Source organism: Lutra lutra, chromosome 1 (genome assembly GCF_902655055.1).
Source record: "Lutra lutra chromosome 1, mLutLut1.2, whole genome shotgun sequence".
Taxonomy (NCBI): domain Eukaryota; kingdom Metazoa; phylum Chordata; class Mammalia; order Carnivora; family Mustelidae; genus Lutra; species Lutra lutra.
The window spans coordinates 77,103,024-77,127,666 of record NC_062278.1 but is presented as its reverse complement, the minus strand read 5'-3'; the positions used below and the strand labels follow the sequence as shown (position 1 = coordinate 77,127,666).

Genomic DNA, 24,643 nt, shown 5'->3' with positions numbered 1-24,643 from the left:
CTACGGCAGTCTGAACTGGGCCACTCAGACTCTATCCTGGCATACTGAATGTTGTACAATTAACACAGGACAGGAGGTATGCTCCTTTTTTTTTTTTAATTGTGAAATATAACACTACTTCGGGAAGAGTGCATAAAACTACACACAATATTTATAAAGAATTGAAAGCAAGTGCCCATATAGGACCACAGTCATGATTATTTGCCTCCTAGAGCCTCCTCCGTTCCCTTCACCAACTGAAACCCTTGTCCTCATTCAGGGACGACTTCATGGGTGTGTGGAACTGGGCAGTCACACAGGACTCCCTGCTTAGAAGTGTCCGGGGCTTGCGTTAATGTTCTGCAGTTGTCATCTTGAAACTCTATAATCTTTCAACGAATCATTCTGCATTTTGCATGGGGACCTATAAATTATGTAACCCATCCTATCTTTATTTCTTGAGCTTACTATTAACCCAACTTTTATGAAGGTGATTTTCTTGCTTTTCTTTATAATTTCACCACCTGCATGAACATCTAGAGTTCTTTGATCCCAGTGGTGTGCTCAGACATATTGTCCTGCTATAAGGCCTACCAGTCGGAAGATTCCTGTTTCAAAGTCCCCAGAGATGCCCTGTTTCCTTTCAATATTCTCCCAGTACATTTTACTTTGCTTAGATTGCCAGTGTTGATTTCTGTTGCTTGCAAACAAAGAAACACAACTGGTACTATTTGTTACTAAAAGACTCTTGAGGGGTGCCTGTATGGCTTAGTCAGTTAAGCGTTTGCCTTTGGCTCAGATCATGATCTCAGGGTCCTAGGATCGAGTTCACCGTCAGACTCTCTACTTACCAAGGAGTCTGCTTCTCCCTTGGCCCCTTCTTCACATACCCTCTCTCTCTCAAATAAATGAATAAAATCTTTTAAAGAAGATAAAAGACTCTTTTGGAGACATAGACAGTATATAATGGTTTTTCTTTGTTCTGTTCCTTTCTGCATATACCCCAAGGTCTTATGAGTGTTCTATAGACTTGAGATTCATTTAAAAACCAGCTAACATTCAATCTGATAGATTCTTATTTTCTAGAAGAAATTGAAACTTGAAATTGTGAAAGCATTTACCTATATTTAGGAAAATATTCAGATCAGGTCATGAAGTCCAAATTCCCTGCCAAGGACACTTTTTTTCTTTTCAGAAAAAAATTACCTCAGGTTGTTCAGGGATCACCACTTTCTTGGAGAGCTCCTTCCCACAACATGTGACTGAGTAGGACTCTAAATCCCTGGCGACATGTGTATCCCCATCCCTCTACCCTCACTGACTGGTGCAGGGATACACAAGGGACCTAAAAAAAAACCCAATAATCATCTTCTCTAGGAGGGTTCTGTTTGAACTACCAAGGAAGTTGATTTCTGGTCCTTGGAGTTCCCAGAAAGACATAGGCTTAGGACTGCCAAGGTGTAGAGACGGACGCCAACACACAAAAGGTGGTGAGCAGAAGCCATGAAGTAGTAGAAGTTGTGAGATTTGGTAGTTGGGGATTTGGCAGTTGATTATGGCACAAAAGCAGAGGCAGAGAAATTCTGGCTACCACACTGCTTTGAGCCTCTGGGGTTACTGCGGTCTCTAGAGGAACATTTTGGTGCTCCACGAAGCTTGTCTTCATCTCTGTCAAGATGGTTTCCTCTGCTTGGTCACTTCCTAGTGTGTCCTAAGATAAACTTCCAACACCTGCATCTGCCTCTAGCATCAGAAGTGGCGCTTGTAAGGAAATGTATTTACAAAACCCGGACTGGATCGTTTGATTTGAGATCCTAAAAAGAACCCTTCTGCAGACTCCCTGTGCTTGAACAACCCATGTTCTTACTAACTTGGACTGGCGGAAGGATGAAGTGTAAATGGTTAAACAGATACTTTAAATCCTGCTAAAATAGGAGGAAAGAGAAGAAAACCAGAAACATCACCTCTAGCTTGGCCAACATGAGAAGAGTTGATAGGTGGATGACAGTGCATTTTGATCATATAGGAATATTGGTTTGTTTTCATTTTCTTTTTAAAAGATTTCTTTGGGGCCCCTGGGTGGCTCAGTCAGTAAGGTGACCAACTCTTGATTTTGACTCAGATCACGATCTTGGGATGATGAGATCGAGCCCTGCATCAGGTTCTGTCTGGGTGTGGATCCTACTTGGGATTCTCTCTCTCATTCTCCCTCTTTCCCTCCCCCACCGAAACAAACAAACAAAAAAAGTATTTCCTTTCTTTAGAAGAACATGATATAAGCAAGCAGACGCTGGAAGGCAATATCTTGTGGCTGAGAGAGCACTGAACTGAGAGTAAGAGCCTGGGTAAGTCACCTGACTTCTTGGAGCCCCTGTTTCTTTATCTGTAAAATGGGAATAATGATAACAATTGGGCTTTTCTGCCTGTTGAGAGATGTCTCAGGAGAGAGTGTAAAAACTGTTTTGTAAAGGACAGAGCACTCTGTAAATGCAAGACAGCTTTAACCCTGCCTATCATGGCCTACAAGAGAAGCAAAGCCAAGGAAACAGAGTCAGTAAGCATCAGGTTTGAAGAAGTGTTTCTGAACCAAAGTCATGAGATCAAACTTTATGATACCAATAAGTGGGAGGGAAGCACAGAAATCACATTTTCTTTGATCAAATTATTTTAAATAAATTCCCCTTATCAATTGTGCTATATTATTTTGGGGCATCCCAGGCAGTTTTCTACAATGTCATGGTGTGTTTACTGTTCTTTGTTCATCGATTTAAATCAACTAGTTGGCAAAAATAGTTGCAAGTACTGAGGTTCCCCTTTCTCTTCAGCACAGACAAGGGACACCAAAGGAATGGTCAAGAATGTATTTCTATCTGGGTCTCAAGTAAAGATGGTCATTGGTACCAGTTCGGACTGGACTGAGGATAATCACAGGACATGCACATAGCTACATCCCCTCACCATGGCAACCATCAGCAAGCAACCACGGCACCTTTTCCCTCTGTAAGCCCGGAGATGGCCTCTAACTCAATGGTTATATAAGATTCTAACTCAATGGTACCTTGATGAGATCAGGGTGAAAGCCATCTGTTGTATCCAACCTAGATCAGAAGCAAGACTGTTCATAATCAAAGTGTTTAGGCAGGTATTAGGTGATGCCCTAATTTCCTATGGAGAGAATCAAACCAACAACTTATAGGTTTGTGACTTCTTTCATTTTCAGAACACTTCATCGTTGCACTTAACTCTAAACAAAGCAAACAAGTTCACAGGGTTCAACCAAAATGCCTGGGTTGTAATTCCATAGAAGTTCCTCTCTCTTCGTCCAGCCATACAGGATATTTGATCCCTCTAATGCCTTTAGCTGTTGGCTTCAAACAACTGTGAAGACGAGGAGGAAACCTGACACTTTAGCTGGATGATGTTTACACAGATGCAGCTTCTTCCTCAGCATATTTGGTTAGGAAGAGCTCAATGAGCTAGAGGCTGAATCTCAGGAATGTGTAAATAAAGTGACATTGACACAGACCTTTAGGAACATTTACAAACCCCACTCTAACCCCACTTAGAGCAGGGGTTCTTAACCTTTATTGGGCATGGATCCCTTTGGCAGTCTAGCAAAGTTAATGGACCCCTCTCAGGTCTTTAAATAAAAGTTTAAAAAAAATACGCATTGGGTTATAAAGAAATCTGATTATCCTGAAATATAGTTATTGGGATATTCTTTTAAATCTGTGATGTAATAACATGTGTTCCTCTTTATTAAGCATTAACTAACTAGGACTAATTGCAGGTTGAATAGCTACCATAATTTGGGAGTAGAGATGAGAGCAAATAATTTGAGATATGTGGGACAACTGTCATGTTCTATAAAATTATCTGTGATTTCTATTGGTGACTAAGTCACAGGTCCAGACTGATAATACTACTGTGGTTTGTGATCACAGTTAAAAGGGAAAAGTTACTAAATTTCTGAAAGAGGTTAGTAAAGGTAAAGACAGATTTTTGTTCCCTGCTCCAGCTAAACATGAGCCCTCTGAATTGTGTCCTAGGATCCCAGTTACAAAACTCTGACTTAGACAGCTTTGGCCTTGGGGATCTATAAGCTTATGAGGGGCAACATTCTGACCTCTAGTTTTTCACTGTGGGAATACTTATACAAAAGAAAATAGTTTTCTGTGGATTGCTTTGCTTTGGGGTGTGACAGCCAAGCCCTACTCAAAAATAAAATCTTCTGTAATCTCAGAGCTTCCCCCCCACCGCCAGGGGTACACACAGCTTAAACACATTCTCTGGCCTAGACTCTGTGCAGATGCAAGGAAATGGGGGCTTAAGCAGGTTAAGTGACCTTTCCTCCAGAACTAAACAATGGGCAGAGCCCTCAAACCCTACAGCCTCTCCTTCCTAGAGGCAGAATAAAGTTCTATTACTTATAGTCATTTTCTATCCCTGGCAAGTTGAGGGTTAAGAAGGCCAGGAGCTCTTTCTAGATCAGACTTGAACCAGAAGTCTGAGAAAGGAATCTTGTAGTTAATCAGGGACCCCTCACGGTTTATTGGAGTTTATTTGACATAGACTCTAAAGAGGTAGATGACCCCCCTCCCCAAGCCCATGTGGTGTTGGTGGAACAGGCTCTAACAGGGTATCATTGAAGCATTGTTCGAGCTCGATACCTCTGTTTTGTGGTTGATCAAATGAAATCATGGATGGATGGTGGGGTGGGGAACTGGGTAAGAGAAGACATTTTAGAAAATATTATCCCTAGGTCCAGTAGCCTCTGACACAATGTTATAATTTAAATGCACATTAGAATTTAGATTATATTCCTTATGTCAGCATTAAAGTTGACTTTAATGATTTATTTTAATTAATTTATTTTATTTTAATTGTAATATCACTGTTTTATTTATTCACAGGTGATTACAAAGGATCCCTTGAATTACCACTAGAAAAATAACTCCCGAGAGTAAATCAAATAAACCATCTTTTTCTAACAATAGGGAAGCCCACAAACAAATCCAGTACTCCTAGTACACTACTTTCCTCTGGTTCTCTGTGCTGGCATTATTCTTGATGGCCAGGAGGGGAGAGGGGAGCTTCTGGGGCATCTCAGTTTCTCCTGGATTTAGATGATTGCCGGGAGTGAAGGGAAGGAGCAAAGACCACTCTCGACGACTTCTTGGAGGATCTCTGTCTTTCAATTCAGTGCTTTTGCTCCCACTGGAAAAAAAAAAAAAATTACCCAAGTAATACATGCTCTTGTAAAAATGTAAATAATATGGAAGTGAATTAAACAAAAGCTAAAGTTTCTTTTCCTTTGCCATCCTCTAACCCACCTCCCTCCCCAGAAGCCGAGTATCTTTCTAGGACTTTTTTTTCTATGTGTTTGTATGTGTGTAGATATGTAAATGCACAGAAAATACATAAATGCAAAAAAAATCACATATCTCTACATAAATGGGAACCTATTATAATTATACATATTTTTCTTTTACTTGCTTTTTTAATTTTTTTATTTTATTTTTTTAAGATTTTATTTATTACTTGCTTTTTTTAATTAACAGTGTTTCTCAGATATCTCTTTGTGTTTGCACATGTAGATCTTTTTTTTTTTTTTTAATGACTACAGACTGTCCATAACATAACTGGGTGTACCATATTTGTTTAACTATTTCCCTATGCATGGACATTCCTGTTTGCAGGTTGGGTTTTTGTTGGTTTTCTTCCTAACTAGAAACAGCACTCCAACATTATCCTACCTCCTTTAAGCGGCTCACAACCATCCCTCAGTGTGTCCTTTCTTCAGGAATCAGAGCCCGGTGTGAGAAGAATAGATAAGGCAGAGTAGGCAATCGTTTTTCTTCCCCTTGCTGTCTTCCTTTGCAACCCCCACGGGAGTTGCACAAAAGGAGAGCTCCCCCTGCTGGGAATGCCCTCCCTTCCTCCCTCTCACCTGCGGAACTCCTCTCAACCTGTAAGCCTCGCCTCACGTCTATCTTCCAAGGCCCCGCCCCCACCGCCACGCTAAGTCAGCGGCCCCTCCTCCCGGCTCCTTCGGCTCTTTCTGCGTCCCGGATCACTTTCAAGTTACCTGCCCGTGCACCCGGCCCATGAGGGGAGAGAAGGAGCTCAGCTTCTAGCACCATGATTAGCGCGTTGCCCGGGGACACGCCGGTGACCCGAACCACAGGGCCCCCAGGTGAGCAGCTCCTGACGTAGTGTACGCTGGGTCTAGCTACCTACAAATCTCTGTTGGAGCAACACCATTAGGTTGTGAACCATCTGGATCGCATCTGAGATGGAACAAGGTGTAGAGACTAAGAATAGCCTTGCAGAAGGTTAAAATAACACACGTGTCGCCGGCGCGTCCCTTTTCTGGCCTTGCCCACACTCATCACATCCGTAGGGATCGCTCTGATCTTGGCAGGAGGCTCCCACGAACTGAAAAAGAGCAATACCGGTTCTGCAGTGGCTCTGTTTAATTTGTGTTAGCGTTTGTGCCCGTGCCCGTGCCCGGCCGGTCGGCTCTCAAGCAAGTTGCTCTGATAGAACCGGTTATTACTCCCTTTCCAGCTGCAACCCTGCCCGGCTTCGTGCCTCTGCCGGGCCTGCGGGGATCTGAAGGGCTTTCCGGCACCACGCTCCCAGCTTCGTAAGACGGGAGGGCCCCAGCGGGCTCACAGCTGCGGCGGAAAGGGGACTGCCTTTCTCCAGCCTGTTTGACGTCGGAGGCCAGAGCAGGAAAAGACGGAAGGCAGATAGCACGGAAGGGGGAACCTGGGTGGCTCAAGTCGGTTAAGTGGCTGCCTTGGGCACAGGTTATGATCCCTGGATCCTTGGATAGACCCCCCGCATAGGGCTCCTTGCTCAGCGGGGAGTCAGTCTCTCTCTCTCTTTCTCTCTGCCTCTCCTCTGCCTGTGATCTCTCTCTCAAATAAATAAATAAAATCTTAAAAAAAAAAAAAAAGCACAGAAGGGCTAGAGAGAAGTTCCGTCTGAAGTAGCCACTGGGTCAGATTCCAGAGTTGAGGCTGACATTTTGAATCCTAAAACTCTAGGCTATAAGGTATCTTGGGGATAAGATAAGCATTAGAGCCGAAGGAAGTATGAGAGCTGGTAAGCCTCAGAGCTGAAGAGTGGCTTGGGTGGAGGCGGAGAGGGTACCGTGCTATGTAGAACACACTCCTGCCCGCTCCACCCTTCCACCAGATTGCTGCTCCCTATTCAACCTACACAGAAATTCTGGGGTGACTGGCGATAGGCCCTGATTTCCCACTGTGGCTTACACAGCTGGCCTGGAGTAAACACTGTTATCAGTTCAGGGCCCCCAACAGTGAGGGGGAGGAGGAGCCAGGAGGAGAGGAGATGGTGGAAGGAATGGTGTGGACTGGGTCTTCCTTCTGTCCTTCATTCTTCAGAGACGCAGACTGATGTCCAGAAGCAGGAGGGGTCAGGCCCGAGTCACTCAGCTGGTAAAGCCGTGATTAATTTCCACGCTTCTTGCTGCTCCCTTGTATGTCCCACATTTTTTTAAAGATTTTATTTATTTATTGGACAGACAGAGATCACAAGTAGGCAGAGAGGCAGGCAGAGAGAGAGGGGGAAGCAGGCTCCCTGCCGAGCAGAGAGCCCGATGCGGGGTTTGATCCCAGAACCCTGAGATCATGACCTGAGCTGAAGGCAGAGGCTTTAACCCACTGAGACACCCAGGTGCCCCCGTCCCACATTTTTGAGAAGGGAGAGCAGGCATCTGCAACGATTCAGGGAGAATCTTTGTCTAGGGGAGGGATGTACTATGGCTAAAATGCTTCCCTCACTTTTCAAAACCTCCTCTATATTAGTTTTACTCTTTGACCTCAAGTTTGGCTCTTTTACAGATGCAAATACCCCTGGGGGTAAGCAACAGAATCTCACCAAGAATAATTTCATTCAGTCTTTTCTGTAAAGCAGACTGAGCAAAGTAAGTTGTAGATGGGGAAGAGATGTGAATGTGTGTTAAGGTTTCCAACTATTTCCATCAATACTCCAGAGGAATATAGATGCCCGAAGGGAAGAGATGCCCCTAGGTTTACTTTTTGCCTAAAGACTGGTCTGACATCAGGGATTTCTTCCCCTGAGAGAGTGCGCGTGGTCTCTCTGACCACAAAGTTCAATCCTGAGTCACCATGGTTCACATCCTGGGATGGCGGCTCCTATGGCTAGAAACTCCCACTAACCCAGATACTTCTTGGCAGCCCACAGGAAGGTGGGTCTATGCTGATAAGCACAATCGTTCTCTAAAGTGGAAGATAGCCAGGGAGATGTGTCAGAAGCTCTCCTTAGCCGCAGAAGGTGGGGGAGCTTGCCTTCTGAGCAAGGTATATCCTGGGCCAATAGCTCATTTCTGGGCTTCTGAAGTCATCTGCTAGTTCCCAGGCAGTAAAGAAGGCACCTCCTTTCCTCCCTTACAAGTGGACTTACAAGTCCACTCGAGAACAAGATCATTGCTTTGTTCCAAGTGCAGGAGTGCCTCCAAAGCTGACGACTGCCCCCATTCTGGTGGCTCTACCTTCGTTGTTATTTTAGTTTCCTTCTAAGCTTTGTCAGGTCTCCACATTTCTCCTGAGTTATAGAAGCCCAGAATAGAAATAAGGAATATGGGACTAAGACAGCTGAGCATGCCGGGAGGATTGCTTAAAGAGCCTGCCCCACCCCACCCCCCTTTTTCTTCATGTCCCTGTGAGGTTGAATAAAAGAAAGTAATGTATCCAAAGCTCTCTGAGCTCCTTGGGGAGAGAGATTATGAATGCCCAGATTCTGTGGTTATACAGGGCATTTAATAATACACTAACAGCTAGACTTTCCCCTCCTTGATAGAATTTGATTACATGAAGCTCCCAAAGGTCTCCTCTGAAATAGAATTTTCAAAAAGTCAACAAAAGTGGAAAACACTGCAGGCTTCCAATAATGACTGACCCCAGGCAAGGTTCTGCTAAGTCTGGGGGAGGGGCTGCATTTCCTATGGGACAGGCAGAATTCTTCCTCTCTGGAAGATCTCAAACACTGGAGCCCTAATGGGAAACACAAGAGTTTGACTACTGAGACTTAATAAGGCCTGACATTTCTATTCCTAATCCTCATATATATTCCATTATGGTGATTTTTCAGGACAGACCACTCAAAAGGAGCCCTCTTATGTTCTGGTGGGGGGTGAGGGAGGGTAGGGAGGACACAAGGCAAGTGGTGGGGAGAGGAAACTATAATTGCTATAAAAATAAGAACAATCACAAATAACCCCAACAAAATTTCTGGAAAGCCCAGCCCTGACTCCTATTTCTCAAAAAATTCTCCCTTTAAATTATCTGCCCAGGCTCCAATGAAATTCTAAACCATGTTCTTCTGTGCTTAAAATATGAAATCCAATGTAAAACTAAACGTTTGAGAAATAAAGACACGAAATAACATTATGAAGAGCTGGGGGAGAGAAAGTTTGGTAAGTCAACTCTTTCTAAAATATCTGAGCCTGCCTGGGCCTGGATAAGGGAGGAATTCAGAACCCAGTCGTGTAGTTTCTCTCTGCAGCTGCTCAGCCATCCTTCAGTGGATCTGGAGGGGGAAAAACAGGTAACCTGCTTCACAAACACTGAGCAGCTCCCATGTGAGACCATTAGAATGCACAGATAATCGGGACTGTATTCACACTGGTCCGATCAATAAGAGATTGCACGCCTCCTGTGAAGGTTACAGTATGTACCATCTACCCTCAAACAGAATGAGTAATTTTGTGCTATTTTTGGATGGTGTGGTTCTTTAAAACAAAGTGATAAATTAAAGTGGCCTCAGTAATGCAGCAAAAATGTTAAGCTGTTTTAAGGCAAATGGAAAATGTGGTCTTCGTGTACAAAGAAGGAGTCAGCAGATGGAAAGGTTTGGAGTCGGCTCTTTACTGAGTTCAAAAGAATTTCAGCCCGTCAGTCTGGTATTGAACTTTGGAAACTATGTAGTGCCCAGGATTGTGCCAGGGCATGAGGAGTTATTAAAGAGATTTTTGTTTTCTTCTGAATTTCCAGTTAATAGAGAATTCCTTGAGGGCAGGCATGTTGTCTGTTTTTTCCATGATAATATCGCTGCATTAATATCCCACCTTCCACAGTTCTCCCAGACCACTCAAATGGCTTCGTGTTGGTCACTGGCAGCACATATAACCTCTTCCACTGCTCCCCAAATGCAGGCCCTCTTTACCCACATTTCTCTTAGCTAAATCCTACATCCCACACCACCTTCAAGGTCCAACATAGACCCCCTTGCATTCCTTACCGCCTTTAGCTTGTGCCATCACCCCCCTTCTTTCCTTTCTCATTGCACTTAGGGTTAGACCACACAGAGGGGTTTAGCTGAGCAGCAGCGAGAAGGGGAACATCCAGGAACAGCATGGGCAAAGGCAGAGTGGGTGCCCCCCCAGTGATGCTGGGGGAGGTGGAGAATGGGAGAGAATGAGGGGAGTGAGAAGGAGGAAGAAGATGGATTCAAGTTCAAATCCAGGTCCCTCCATGCCTGAGGTGGGTAATTTGGGACAAATGATGTCATGTCCTGGAGGCTTGGGTTCCTCCACTCTCAGAGACCTCCCTTTTGTGAGTGACTGCCCATAGTATCTGTAAGACAAAAAAATAAAAAAAATAAAAATTAAAAAAATCCATCGAACCTAAATCAAAGTGGTGCCCTGGGGTGAGGAGGGTGCAAAGTAGTGGGAGTTTCAGGAAATCTTTCTGAATTAGGGTCTCCTCAGTGATCCCCTCCACAGCACCAAGTTATTTTTTGTTCTTTTTTTGTTGCTGTATCAGTTTAAGCCCGGAGAGGTGTCTGTATGTGTGGGTGTCTGGCTCCCTCACTAGGCTCTACACTCCCTGGACAAGGATGTGGTATTTCACTCACTGTTTTATCCCCAGGATCAGGCCCAGTACCTCAATAAATACACATGGGATCAATGAATGAGTTCACCCTCACTGAGCTGGTAGCATTTCAACCAACTGAGCTACCCTAGCACCCTTAGCTAGTAGCATTTTAAAAAGCACTTTAGAACGTTCTGGCAATGGTGTGCTATGTAGATAAGAGAGGGAGAGGCTCAGAACCACAACTTCAGTGGCATAGCTTCTGAACTCGAGAAATTTCTGGCATTCGTTGTTGCTTTTAGTTCTTGCCAGCAAGGGTACTTCTCTTCTCAGTCCTAGCAACAGTTTCTGATCTGTATACTTTCTACCAAAGATCTTCTAAGGGAGCCCAACACAGAATTAACTTCATTGTGTTTGGTTCAACATGAAGTATCTTAACAAGATTTATTGTGTGCTTGGTATGTGCTAGACACTGTCCTACGGATTTGACATGTTGCATTAGAGCTCTCCAGAGAAACAGAGACAATAGGATATATATGCACATATATATTAAATGATTTATTATAAGAGATTGGCTCCCACTATTATCCTTATTATTTGGGAGGAGCCAGGATTTCAGCCCATCTGACGTCAGAGCCAATAGGTTTAACTAGTACTGTGTACTAGATACCTCACCCTGCCTTGGAAAACGATCCTAGGGTTTTCCTTCATCCTTGCAAGTGATTTTCATTTTATTTTATCAAATAAGATAACTTAACAGCATCAAATAAAAATTTTAAAAATAGTTTATTATTTTTATCTGTTACTTTCTAGTCCTCACTCACTTTTACATGTAATTTCATCTTTTTTAAAAAAAATTATTTATTTATTTATTTGACAGACAGAGATCACAAGTAGGCAGAGAGGCAGGCAGAGAGAGAGGAAGGGAAGCAGGCTTCCTGCCGAGCAGAGAGCCCGACGCGGGGCTCAATCCTAGGACCCTGGGATCATGACCTGAGCCGAAGGCAGAGGCTTCAACCCACTGAGCCACCCAGGCGCCCCTACATGTAATTTCAGAAAGGACCTGGTTTGCCTCAATTTTATACACAAAGTTAGAAGTGATGCTGGCTTAAAGAGTGTCACCCTCATTTGGCCCTGGTTAGTCATTCATAATAATAATGATAAAATAAGGGGCGCCTGGGTGGTTTAGTGGGTTAAGCCACTGCCTTCGGTTCAGGTCATGGTCTCAGGGTCCTGGGATCGAGCCCCACGTTGGGCTTTCTGCTTGGCAGGGAGCCTGCTTCCCCTTCAGTCTCTGCCTGCCTCTCTGCCTACTTGTGATCTCCCTCCCTCTGTCAAATAAATAAATAAAATCTTTGGGGAAAAAAAAAAGAACACGTTAGTAACACCTTTATTCTCAACCTTCTCTTTAAAAAAAAAAGATAAAATAACATGAAATTATTATTACCAATTGTGTTAAATAATTATTTAATGAATATTTAATATTATTAAATTAAAATTAATATTAAATACAACACTCTCTTGGTCTGCAGTTCAGTTTCCTGAAAAGGAGCCCAAAAAGGTGAATCTGTTAGTTATCACAGAAGACATTTATATCAACTTCTCTTCAGATCAAGGGAATATAAGATATCAAATGTTGGATTTGAGTGATAGCAATACAGGTAATTTTGGAGGCTCCTGGGTGGCTCAGTTGGTTGAGCATCCAACTCTTGATTTCAGCTCAGGTCACGATCTCAGGGTTGTGCGATCCAGCCCTGTGATAGGCTCCGCACTGGACATGGAACCTCCTAAAGATTCTCTCTCTTCCTCTGCCCCTCTCAGCTACTCTCAAAGAACAAAAAACAAAAACAAAAACAACCCCCCCCCCCCAAAAAAAAACAGATAATTTTCTTTTGGTCTCTCTTTTCTGCCCTTCTTTTACATATCATAAGAGAAACACTTATAATTCACTTTGTTTTTTCTTATGTTGTACAATTACAGCATTAATTAAAACAAGACAAAACTGGGCCAAACTGCCCCTAAGAAATACTTCCTGTGGCTGAAGGAACATCAGGCTGGTCTACAAGCCATCCCCACTTCCAAAGAACTTTTAGCACCTTCCTTATCACATCTTAGTCCACAACAGAGCCAGAGCATACGGATCCCAACATCGATATCCCAACACATTGATTTCCTCCAAGATTCTTAGTTACTTAGTGACAGGCCAACGAACAGAACCCAGGCATCTAGATTCCCCACTCCCCTATCTGCTAATTATACCCCAAATCAGCCAGCTTTCTGAAATTTTTTTCTTTTCTTTTCTTTTCTTTTTTTTTAGATTTTATTTCTTTGAGAGAAAGAGAGTGAGAAAGAACATGAGAGCAGGGTGAGGGGTAGAGGGAAAAGCAGACTCCCCACTGAGCAGCAGTCCTGATACGAGGTTCAATCCTGGAACCTGGGATCATGACATGAGCAGAAGGCAGATGCTTAACTGATCCATCTACATGCCCCTGAAATTTTTTTCTAAAAAGGTTTCATCACATGCATTTTCCTGCTTCATATTAGGTCCCTGGATTCATGGCTATAGGAACATAAATACAGTAATTAGGAGCAAGGGTAGCAAAAACATTGTGTGCCCTCACCCTCTTCAACCATGGCTGACATCATTCATGGGTCAGAAAACTCTCTTCCCTGAGCTCACCTTTCCTTTAGATCCTTCTCAACACAGTGCTCCAGGCCTCTGCTACAAACAGTTGGCTCCCAGGGTGAGTCTACTTGCTCTGCCTGGATAGGGTAGTGATGTCAACTTTGATTCTTTCTCTTCCTTACATCCGGCCTTGGCTCTATACTGATCATGGCTATAAACTTGTACTTCTTTCTCACTCTGCTTGAGAGAACAGATTTTGAAAATGGATATTCAGGCTGGAAGCTACTTTCATCCCAAAGCAGGTTCCTGGGACATGAGAGCTGGGGAGTCACATCTAACCTGTTTATTGTGCCTGCTTCGAAAGCCTTAAATGACCAGTTCAGGCTCACACAGCTGGATTCAGGGCAGAACAAAAGCCTCCCCCAGGTGAGCTGGCTCTTCATCCAGTGCTCTTCACCACTGCCTATCTGACTCTGGGCTTTATCAGACAGAACAGAGAAAATGTTCCTGGGATCTGACATGTGTAAACACTCCTCCATCACCCTGGTCATGGCCGCTTGCCAAGATAGGACTGAGGCCAGATTTAGTGGGTCCTTCAGCCCGGTGACCCTGATGGAAACAATCCCGTGATGTAGAACAGAGGGAGCGGGAGAAAAATGTGCTGTCCTACAAAGAACAAAGCCTGGGATGATTCATTCTCCTGATCCTGGTGAATTACCCCAGGATGCCGGTCACTCATACATGGCTGTCAGCAACTTTGCAGGAATTCTGAATGCTTGTCCTATACATATAATTCCCTAGTTACTTCCTCATTGTTCCCAAATGTTCAGAGCTTTCCTGGGAATGCTTTCCTGGTTGTCCTCTTAGTACTTTCTTTGCAAGAGAACTTTTTAAAATGCCAAATAGTCCAGAGGCCTTGGGTAACTCCCTTAGCTTCCCTGGGCCTCAGCTCTATCATCCTTAAAAATCAGGAATTGAACTCACTGGCCTGAAAGTCCTATGACAAGACACATTTGAGGAAACCTTTTAAATAGTAAAAACTTAGTTGAGCTTTCTCTATCTTAAAACTTGTCTGATTATCTATGTGTTAACTGGACCAGGCAGGTCAGGTAGGTGGGCCAGGCGGGCCAGGGCCTGGCTGTGGACAGAGCCTCTGCGGCGGGACCCACCCACCAAGCTCTCACTTCCCTGCCTTTGGTCTCCCACCATGCCCCGGAGGGATCACTTATGTTCAGGTCATCACGACTTATTTCTTGCCAAATTTAATAAACACTTACAAAGTAAAAGAAAAGTAAATGATATAAACACCGTGAAGGTATTATGAAAAATCAACAAAGCAGAGTATGTGTATATACAAAGTCATATGAATACAAGTAAATATTTACACAGAAATGTAAACATTTACAACATGCCATTTTCAAGGGGACGCGTTGTAGGTGTTTCCCCCCACCGGTGTATTTAGTTTTATTTACAGAAATGGGATCAGTTGGAACACATTACTCTGTAACATGCTTTTTTTTGCACTAAACAATATGTCTTAGAGTGCTTTATTATGTCAGCTCATGAAGCCTTTTAAAATGGCTACAGAGTCCCTTGTGTGGATATATCACATCATGTTTTAGCTACTCCTTTTTGTCAACCACTTCTCCATTGATGGATATTTAGTTTGCTTCTAGGGTGTTGCTATTTAAAAAAAATATATATGGCCAAAACCACATATTCTTGTCCATATGTCTGACCATAAGCAAAAGCATTGGGTTTATAGAAATGCACGTTTTACATCTGAAAAATTCTGCCCACTTGTCCTTCTGTATGGTAATACGAATGGGAATACCCATTTCCCCATCTCATTGATCTTCCATTGTTGTTTTATATTTGCATTTTCTTTATTATCAGCAAGGCTGAGCACATTTACATGTTCATTTGGCTGTGTATATTTCTTTCATGGATTGCCTATTTATACCCCTTGCTTATTTTTCACTTAGGTTGCCTTTTTTCTTATCAATCTGTAGGAGTTGAAAAATGTTTTTAATCAGCTCATGTACTCATCACCCAGCTCTGATACTATCGACTCAGGGCCAATATATTCTCCTATCCACTTCTACCCTATGCATGGACTCTTCTGAAGCAAATCCCCACATCATACCAAACCATCTGTTAATATTTTAGTAAGTAAACCTAAAAGATCAAAGATCTTAAAATATCCACAGCAATATCATATCCAAAAAGAAAAATTATTTCCTTAATATCATCAAACATTCAGTGTTCATATTTCCTTCATTAGCTCTTGTAGTTTTAAAAATAATTACCTCAACAACATCAAGTATCCAGTAAATTTCCTCCATTGGCTCATAAATCTTTTTTAACAGCTTGTGTGAATCCAGATTCAAAGAAGGTCAATGAATTTTAATTGGCTAATAGGCCTTCTAAGTCTCTTTTAATTTACAGATTCTTTCTCTCATTTGTTGGAGAATTCTGGTTCTTTTTCTTTGGAGTTTCCCACAGCCTGGATTTTACTGATTGCATCTGATGATATCATTGGACATGTCCCTGTGTCCTGTGCGTTTCTTGAATACTTGTGTCGAAGTCTTGCTGAGATTCAAGATTGATGTTTTGACAAGAATATCTTGTCAAATATATTTGACATTTGGCATTCCCTTATATTTAATCATATAAAGAATGATTAACTGTCGGGCGCCTGGGTGGCTCAGTGGGTTAAGCCGCTGCCTTCGGCTCAGGTCATGATCTCAGGGTCCTGCGATCGAGTCCCACATCGGGTTCTCTGCTCAGCGGAGATCCTGCTTCCCTCTCTCTCTCTCTGCCTGCCTCTCCATCTACTTGTGATCTCTCTCTGTCAAATAAATAAATAAAATCTTAAAAAAAAAAAAAAGAATGATTAACTGTGATAGGAGAGTAACCGTGAAGAAGGATGGTATACGGTATCCAATAGCTAAGGGAGAATACTCATGGAGAAATGAGCTTGGAGAGAGGGTTCTCCGAAGACTGAGAACTGTTCCCCTTAGTTGGAGCAGGTCTGGTTGTGCACAGCAGATGAAAGCAGTTGAGTTCACTGGGCTTCTTGGCCAGAGCTAGTCCACAGTCGCCAGGCAAGCCAGAAAGACTCCATGGGTGCCTGCAAGGGTGGGTGCAGGCGGCTGCTAAGGGTGGAAGGCCTGCGCGCAGCGTTCATGTTGGGGGGATGGGAGGGAACAGTGTCCTCAGGCACAAGTCAGCTGATGCTGAACAGTGCAGAGGCGGAGCTGGGGCTCCACTGTCGGGGTGAGGCCTGGAGAACACAGTGCACAGCCAAGGTGATCGCTGAGCCCAGGCTAGGACTCTGAGGTCTCTGAAGGACTGCACGGCCTAAGCACGTGGCTAGGGCAGAGCAAGCACCCTTGAGAGGCCACGCGTTAGGACCAAGAAAAACAATACTGGAACGCGGACTGAGAAAAGCCCCCTTTCTCCAGCAGTGTCCCTCCTCCGCCCTCTACTGACAAAGCTTAACATTGCACTCATTGTTCAAAAAAACTGCTTCAAGAGTCCAATCCATTATTACGAAGCAGGTACTGAAGGGTGGTAGGGGGCTGAGAGGCAATAAATTGATAACTGACACAATGATCAGGTCCTAGGTCCTTTATTTCATTAGAGGTTGCAAAATGGTTGCATTTTTAATTCTTGCTATCTTCATTTATTAGCCGGAATGCTCCTAGAGGGAGACACTTTCTACATCTCTTTGGTTGTCCTGAGGCACAGCATACACAAGAAACTGGCTCTTTCTCCACTGCCACCATTTCCTCCCTGTGTCACAGAGTCTGGGTCCTTAGGGTTCCAGTGTTCTCTTCATTCACCAGGTCTGAATATGAACTCTAATTTTCGCTCCCTTGCATCTCCTTCTTTCTCTGGTCCAATGTCTGACTTCAGGTCAAAGCTCTTTTGTTAACACCTCCTGAATCCTGACTCTACCTGCAATCCCCCAAATAGAACAAACAGGAAGTGGAACTTTTCGTTCACAAACCCCGGAATCATCACAAACACCTTAGGAAGTGGGTGTCCTCGTCCGGGTTTCACAGATGGGGCCCCTGAGGCTTAGAGAGAGGATGAGAGTGCTTCCAGGTCCCCCAGTGGTAATGGGCAGAGCTGGGCCTACCCTTAGCTCTGCTTAACTCTCAGTCAGGAGAGCCTGCCAGCCCTGGAAAACTTCCAGCCTTCTGCCTATTTCTCTCCAGGTCCCCTCCAATGCATTTGTCTCCTGACTTCTCACCAGTTCTCCATTTGCTTCTGAATTTCCAGGTCATGAAAAATGTTCTCCCAGAATCATCACTAGAAATTCTCTGCCAGGATCACCTCCTCCAATATCCAACCAAGGGCTTACTTCCTAGGCTATGGTGTCTTCTCAAACAGGAGTCTGAGAACTGTATTTAGCAACAGCTTATTTTCTCTGGTCTCAGGTTGACAGGGCAGACACCTCTCTAGCTTTCAAGATGCTGTTTGACCTCCTCAACCCCCTGTCCCTTTCCGTCCCCAACACACGTGTCCGACAGAAGGGAATGAGGATAGAGGTGAAAACATCTCTTCCCCAGAGGAGGTTATGCTACTCAGGGGATTGCAAAGGAGAAAATAAACAACACCAAACTTGGCACGAACATTAAACACGGCTCTCTTCATTCTCCACTCTCAGGAAACCATGAGCCAGCTGTGAAGTCCTGGCCATTCCAGCTGCGTGGAGACTGCTGAAAATCCTACTGCGGTCCTTTTCCTCTCTTCCTTCTCCAGTTCACTTTTCTTCCTCAACAACACACCTGCCACTTTTCCTTTCTTCTTGAGTCACCTCCTCGGCCCCACAGTTGTCACTCCCACCTCCTGTTCTTCCTTAGCCCTTTCCCCCTGAATTCCTTCCTTTCGGTCTTCCTCTCTTTCCTTCCTCCTACCCCAGCTTTACTGGCAAAACCGAGCAAAATAACAAAGAATGGGGAATAAGTAAACAGTTGCCTACCCTCACTGGAAGTCCCTGGAAGCGACTTCCTTCACCTGCACTGATGGAGTGTCTCTGTGTTTCAAAGTGTTTGGCCCTCATTCAAGGCCAGTCACAGTGGCCATGGAGTCATTGTGTTGAGATGAAGGTAAATCCAGGCAGTTTCTATTTTTAGATGCAATTGTGTTTCTGGAAAAGGCTGCACATAATAGGAAATCCTGAGTGTGAAGACTGTTTCCTGCCAGTTGAAGCATTGTTGTCTTTGGCAGTTCTGACAACAGCAGAAGCCTTCTAGTAAGTGCACAAAGGTGGAGGGGCAGGGTGAGGAAGGAACCAGGCATGTTGGGCAGATGAGAAGCAGTCGAGGGTGGAGGAGTTGGGGAAAGTGGGAATTGCCAGAGAAGGTGATTTAAAACTCTAAGTGAAAGCAAATAAGTTACAGAATCCTGTCAGGGGAAAAAAAAAAAATGGTTTACTTTATAAATATACCTGTGGAAATGGGGTCGGCTAGGACAAGGCATTGTCTGCTCCATATGTGCTGTTATAAAAATGGTCCACGATGAAGTGTCCGCCTCATCGATCCTGCTCGAGGTAATAACGCTGATAGTCACTGATGATGATGAGGGGGTTGGTGATGATGGAGTCAGAGAAAGTCAGCTATTTTACTCAAGCCTAAGAAACTGAAGACTCTTTTCTGCTGGGGTCTCTGGAAAGTTCTGAAACAGGGCTTCTCATCCTTACATATAAAGACGAATCACCTGGGAGCTCACTAAAAATCGATTCTGGGGGCACCTGGGTGGCTCAGTGCGTTAAAGCCTCTGCCTTTGGCTCAGGTCATGGTCCCAGGGTCCTGAGATCAAGTCCCACATCAGGCTCTCTGCTCAGCAGGGAGCCTGTTTCCTCCTCTCTCTCTGCCTGCCTCTCTGCCTACTTGTGATCTCTGTCAAATAAATAAATAAAATCTTAAAAAAAAATCGATTTTGGTTCGGTGTTTGGGAGGAGCCTGAGATTCTGCATTTCTAATGGACTCCCGGGTCAGTTCTGCTAGCTGATCGATATAGCCATCCTGTTCATACACTGAAGGGCCAGGAGAACAAGTATGGAAATTCATCTTCAGAGTATTGAGTCACCATTGGGCCACAGAAAATAAGGCAGAACTTTTTTATTTGATTCACTCTTATGAATCAGGACTCACATCCTGGGGAAGGCATGGTAGACACTTTCTCCAACAGATAAAGAACCCATTAGCTGGGAGGGCTGACACCAACACCCCTGAACAGTTCAGCAGTGGCCGTCTTCTGTAGACCAAGACTGACTGAAGGGTATGTAATGTTAAACTAGTCATTGTGTCGGGGGGAATGGGGGGGCATTTGCCCATCAGAGACAAGGTGGAAGTTATTGCCATAATGGCAAGCAAGGCGGAGAGACAACCCTCCAGAGGCCTTTGTTAATGACTGCTAGACCATGGTGCACGTGGGGGTCAAGTCAGGGGAGCCAGTACCCGAACTTCCTAGCCTACCTAACTGAAAAGCTCAAGTGCAAATGGACAAAGGCTGGTGTCAGCTGTCACAATGAAGAATGGCAGCCCTCACCCAGTTTCTCAGTGTCAGTTGCCAGAGCCAGAGCACATTAAGGACCCTGCCACGTGCAGGTATTATACTTAATACCAAGTATTAAGCATACTTGGTAGCTCTTCCCCTAACCCTTCTGTAAAGGTTCCTGTAGCTATTTACCCCAGGAAAGAATAGATCTTTTCAGGATCTGAGCTGGAAACTGTAGCAAGGGACCCCAAAAACCACCATGGCCCCTTTCCTAGTGGACCACAATGGACCCCTGAGATAAATGGCCCACATCAGCCTCAAAATTGGTCCAGTGGATTCACATGGACCATTCTTTCTTTCACTTCACTAATTCCTGGGGCCGGGTTACTGCGCCTGACAACAAAAACAAGCTAAGACCCAGCCAAAAGACACAGGACAATCCACATGGAGCAATCACACACACACAAACAAAATAGTTAGGCTTGTCTCCTAAAAAAAAAAAAAAAAAAAAGGAGGGGGAAGGCTTTCTTTATACAGAGAAAGTGCCCACTCAGGTTCCCAGTCCCCTGGGTCAGATATATTAATAAAGGAAAGAAAAGTAGTGCTTCATCCTGATTAGTTGGAAAGACCTTATCCTGATTGGTTGGAAGAGCCTAATCCTGATTGGCTGATATGGGCGGCAACTCGGGCAGCTCATTGGTGCTTTTTGGAGCCGGATCTTGTTTTAAATCTGACTTGTGTATATGGGACCGACTCCTGATTCTGTTCTGTGAGGGAAGCTGTCCAACCCTAAGAGCCAATAGAAGGCACCTTGGCTGCACAACATTTGTCACTTGGGGCTTGTTCCCAGGGTCCCTGTCTCACGGTGATATGCTGGTAGGCCAGCTCTCTATGAAGGAGGAAAACGCGGGAGCGGAGGGGAAGTGGCTTGAGGGGAGGAGAAAAAAAAACTCTGACTTCAATATGTGGCGTTTACTGATTTTTAGTTTGGACATAATTCCACCATGGCCAGTTTCAAGCCACTAACATGAAGGGACAAGATGTTTCAGTTCCTCCGTGTAGAAGCAGGATGAACAGCTGGCAGAACTCACCTGGGAGTCGTTTAGAACTCAGGCCAGGTCTCCTGAATGATCGCCTCCTTCCCATAGCAGGGATATTACTCCCTTTCCAAGCCTTATTAAGACAGGACCATAATTATTGATACAGCTGGAAATAGGAGTTGCAGGAGCAAATCTCGAGGCTAGCAAACACTGTCTAGCAAGGTATCTGGCTGAGGGGAGGCCTTTGTCTAATCTTCACGTGATAGGTGGTTGCTCTGTTAGTGGGAGGGGGCTGCTGTTGACAGCCTAGAGCTTCTGGGGCACATCACCCCAGATGTCCCATCTAAGAGTCCCACTCTTATCAGGGCCCTCACTTCCCCAGGGGAGACATGGCCAAGGCTGTGACTTCAACTTCTCTTGTTACTGCAACAGCCTGAAAATCCAGTCCTAGACCTGGTTTTCTTTATGACTGACCCTCCAGCTGCAGTGGAGGAGGGTTCTTAAAATGTTGCCTGTGAAGCCTTCTGGCTTCTTCTTCTTTTTTTTTTTTTTTTTAAAGATTTATTTATTTGAGAGAAACTTTTAGCAAACTCCTCACTGAGCTCAGAGCTTGACATGGGGCTCTATCTCACGACCCTGAGATCATGATCTGAGCCAAACCAAGAGTCAGACACTTAACCGACTGAGCCACCCAGGTGCCCCAAAGCCTTCTGGCTTTCACGCTATGTTCCAAGTTGACAATTGGCTGATCCTGAGCTTGTTGTTTTCTTCAACAATTAACCAGCTCTATAATCTTTTGCCACTGAATCTCTGATATGCCAGTGCCAAAGCCATTGCATAAGCGGATGCATCTCCTTCCAGACTCCATTTTGGCATTGCAAGTGAGTCTTACCCAACTTATTCATAGGCTAAAGAGAGAATCTTCTAGAATCTTTCAAAGCCCCAGATAAGACTAACAATGGGGCCTTGTTGCCATCGGGCTGCTTAATGGTCTGATTCCACAATTCCATTCCAAGTTTAACTTCCAGTACTAACTGTCCTAGGTTGCGTTTTCCTGAATCAGACTCAGACACAAAGATTTGGGTGTAAGTAGTGGATTTGTGAGGGGTTCCCAGGAAGCACTCATAGAGACAGGGAAGGGCAGGAAGCCAATAAGTGTGTATCAAGCAAGAGCCCTCTGGGAGACACTGGGATCTAATCCCACCTGGAAACACTCTAGAATATTCCTCAGTTATCCAGTGCCCAAGGGATGAGAAACTTGATGTATTTATCCACACCTCTTCTGACTTTGCCTGGGGGCTGCATCTGGAGGTGTGAACTCACTGGTGTCCCAGAACAGCCCTCAGCAAAGAAAAAGCAGGTGTTTACAAAAACAACTGTTGGTATTTAAAGGTGAGCACCAAGGAGATACTGGCTGGGCACGTCAGCCTCAGCTACAAATTTGTATCAGAGCTGAGCTAAGGATTATCCCCACTATGGTAGTGGTAGCAGTACCAAAACGGTATGACCCAGCCCAAATGGAGATGGTGGTTGGAAGCTACTGGGGAAAGAGACATAGTCTCGGGTATAGTCTGGGTGATCTCCTTGCTGGAGCCACCGGGTAGATAACACAATGGTCGGGAGTTCCAGTTAAGGAGCTAGAACCCTGCCCTGCTGTGTGGGGTGAGTCACCAGTTCCCACTGAGCCTCTCCACTGGAATGCGGGTAGACGCAATCTGTGGGTGGATTCGTGGGATAGACGAGCTGCTGCAGATAACCGCTGGGCCCTCCAGGTAACAATGCCTTGCCCGGTTAGGAAAACCCCTTAAAAGAGTGACTCTGTGGGTCAGAATTTCCAGGCACAAATTGCAGGAAAGTATTTTGGAAAAAAATACAGCTTTTGGAAGGGCCAAATTCTCCTGAAAATAACAGCGTCTAGCTGCATTGGTGTGGGGTTTTCAGAGCACATTCACAAGTTCAGCTGACCCTCACAACGAGACAATGAAGACAAATGAGGGGGTATTTTTGTCCTCATTTCACAGATGAAGAAAACTTGAGACTCAATGAGGTCAAGTGACTATTTCTGTTACAGGATTTCTTTTACTTTAATGCCTGAGGTTTTTGCTCACACTGCTTTGAAGAATGAAGAGATAGACGACCAGACAGAGTGGCTGGCAGCAAAGTTTACTGAGCGATAGCGCAAAGCTCCCGAGGAGGGAGGGGACCTGAGAGGGTTGTCACCGGAGTTTTTGAGTCAAGGGGGTTTTATGGGCTTGTTGTCGGGTCTATTTTAACCTGACTAACCCTTCCTGTGCCTGTCATGCAGTCAGGTTTTTGTCCTCTACTACCGCTTGGGAAAGGGTGGAGGGCTCCTTTCTCTGTGGTGTAAATCTTTTTTTTTTTAAGATTTTTTTTTTTTTAAGATTTTATTTATTTGACAGAGAGAGATCACAAGTAGAGAGAGAGAGAGAGAGGAGGAAGCAGTCTCCCTGCCTAGCAGAGAGCCCGATGTGGGACTCGATCCCAGGACCCTGAGATCATGACCTGGGCTGAAGGCAGAGGCTTAACCCACTGAGCCAACCAGGCAGCCCCTGTGGTGTAAATCTTTTTAAGGGTGGTTCCCTCTTTAGGCAGGGCCGTCCTGTCCCTGTTTGCCTTTCTTCCAACTCTGCTGCATTATTCGAAGATCACAAAGTTGCACAGTGATGAAGGAGAAGCTCAACCTCACATCTTCTGATTCTGTGCCATTCAGTGCTTGCTCCTAGGCCAGTGTTTCCTATAAACTGTCTCCCATTAACTGTAAAAGAGAGCCTTGGTAGCGGGATCATATCTGGTTACTTTCGGCGTCCCCAGTGCTGGTATATTTTGATTGCTTGATATCTGTAGGCAAAGCAAATGAATTTTTAAAAATTTTTTAAAAAGTTTTATTTATTTGAGAGAGAGACCGAGGGAGAATGAGCAGGGTGAGGGCCAGAGGGAGAAGCAGACTCCCCACGGAGCAGGGAGTCTGCTTTGAGACTTGATCCCAGCCCCACCGAAGGCAGATGCTTAATTGACTGAGCCACCCAGGTACGCAGTAAATGAATTTTAAAATCCCTCCCCTCCCCCAAGACCTGTAAAGAGATGCAGAAGCTTTTGTCACTCCTTTTTCTCCTCCCAGCTACATTTGCATACAACACACATGCACACACTTCTCTCACACATACCCTCACACACTCTGACACACACGAACTTGAACCTGCAGACTTTGCTTCCTCTCCCCCAGCTATATTCATGGGTAATTGACATATTAAACTGTAAAATACTTGGGATGGGTATACATTGTGAAACATTCCCTCCATCTAGTTAATGAACACATCCATCACCTCACATATTTATATATACTTATCTTCATATGAGAATATTTAAGTTCTACTCTCAGCAAATTTTTTTTAAAAAGACTTATTTATCTGACACAGAACACAAGCAGGGGGAGAGGGAGAAACAGGCCACCCCCTGCCACTGAGCCAGGAGCCAAAAGCTCCATCCCAGGACCTCGAAATCATGACCTGAGCTGAAGGCAGATGCTTAACCAACTAAGCTGCCCAGGTGCCCGTACTCTCAGCAAATTTGAATTAAACAACACACAGTTCAGGTGTGTT

General features: G+C 44.5%; 1 long non-coding RNA gene across 1 annotated transcript; it reads left to right on the top strand.

Moving 5' to 3' along the window:
* The first annotated feature begins 6,032 nt into the window (after positions 1-6,032).
* On the top strand, positions 6,033-18,357 carry LOC125079444 (uncharacterized). The gene is made up of 3 exons (XR_007121128.1): positions 6,033-6,175; positions 7,854-7,936; positions 18,149-18,357. It is a non-coding gene; the product is annotated as an uncharacterized LOC125079444 (long non-coding RNA).
* The last annotated feature ends 6,286 nt before the right edge of the window (positions 18,358-24,643 follow it).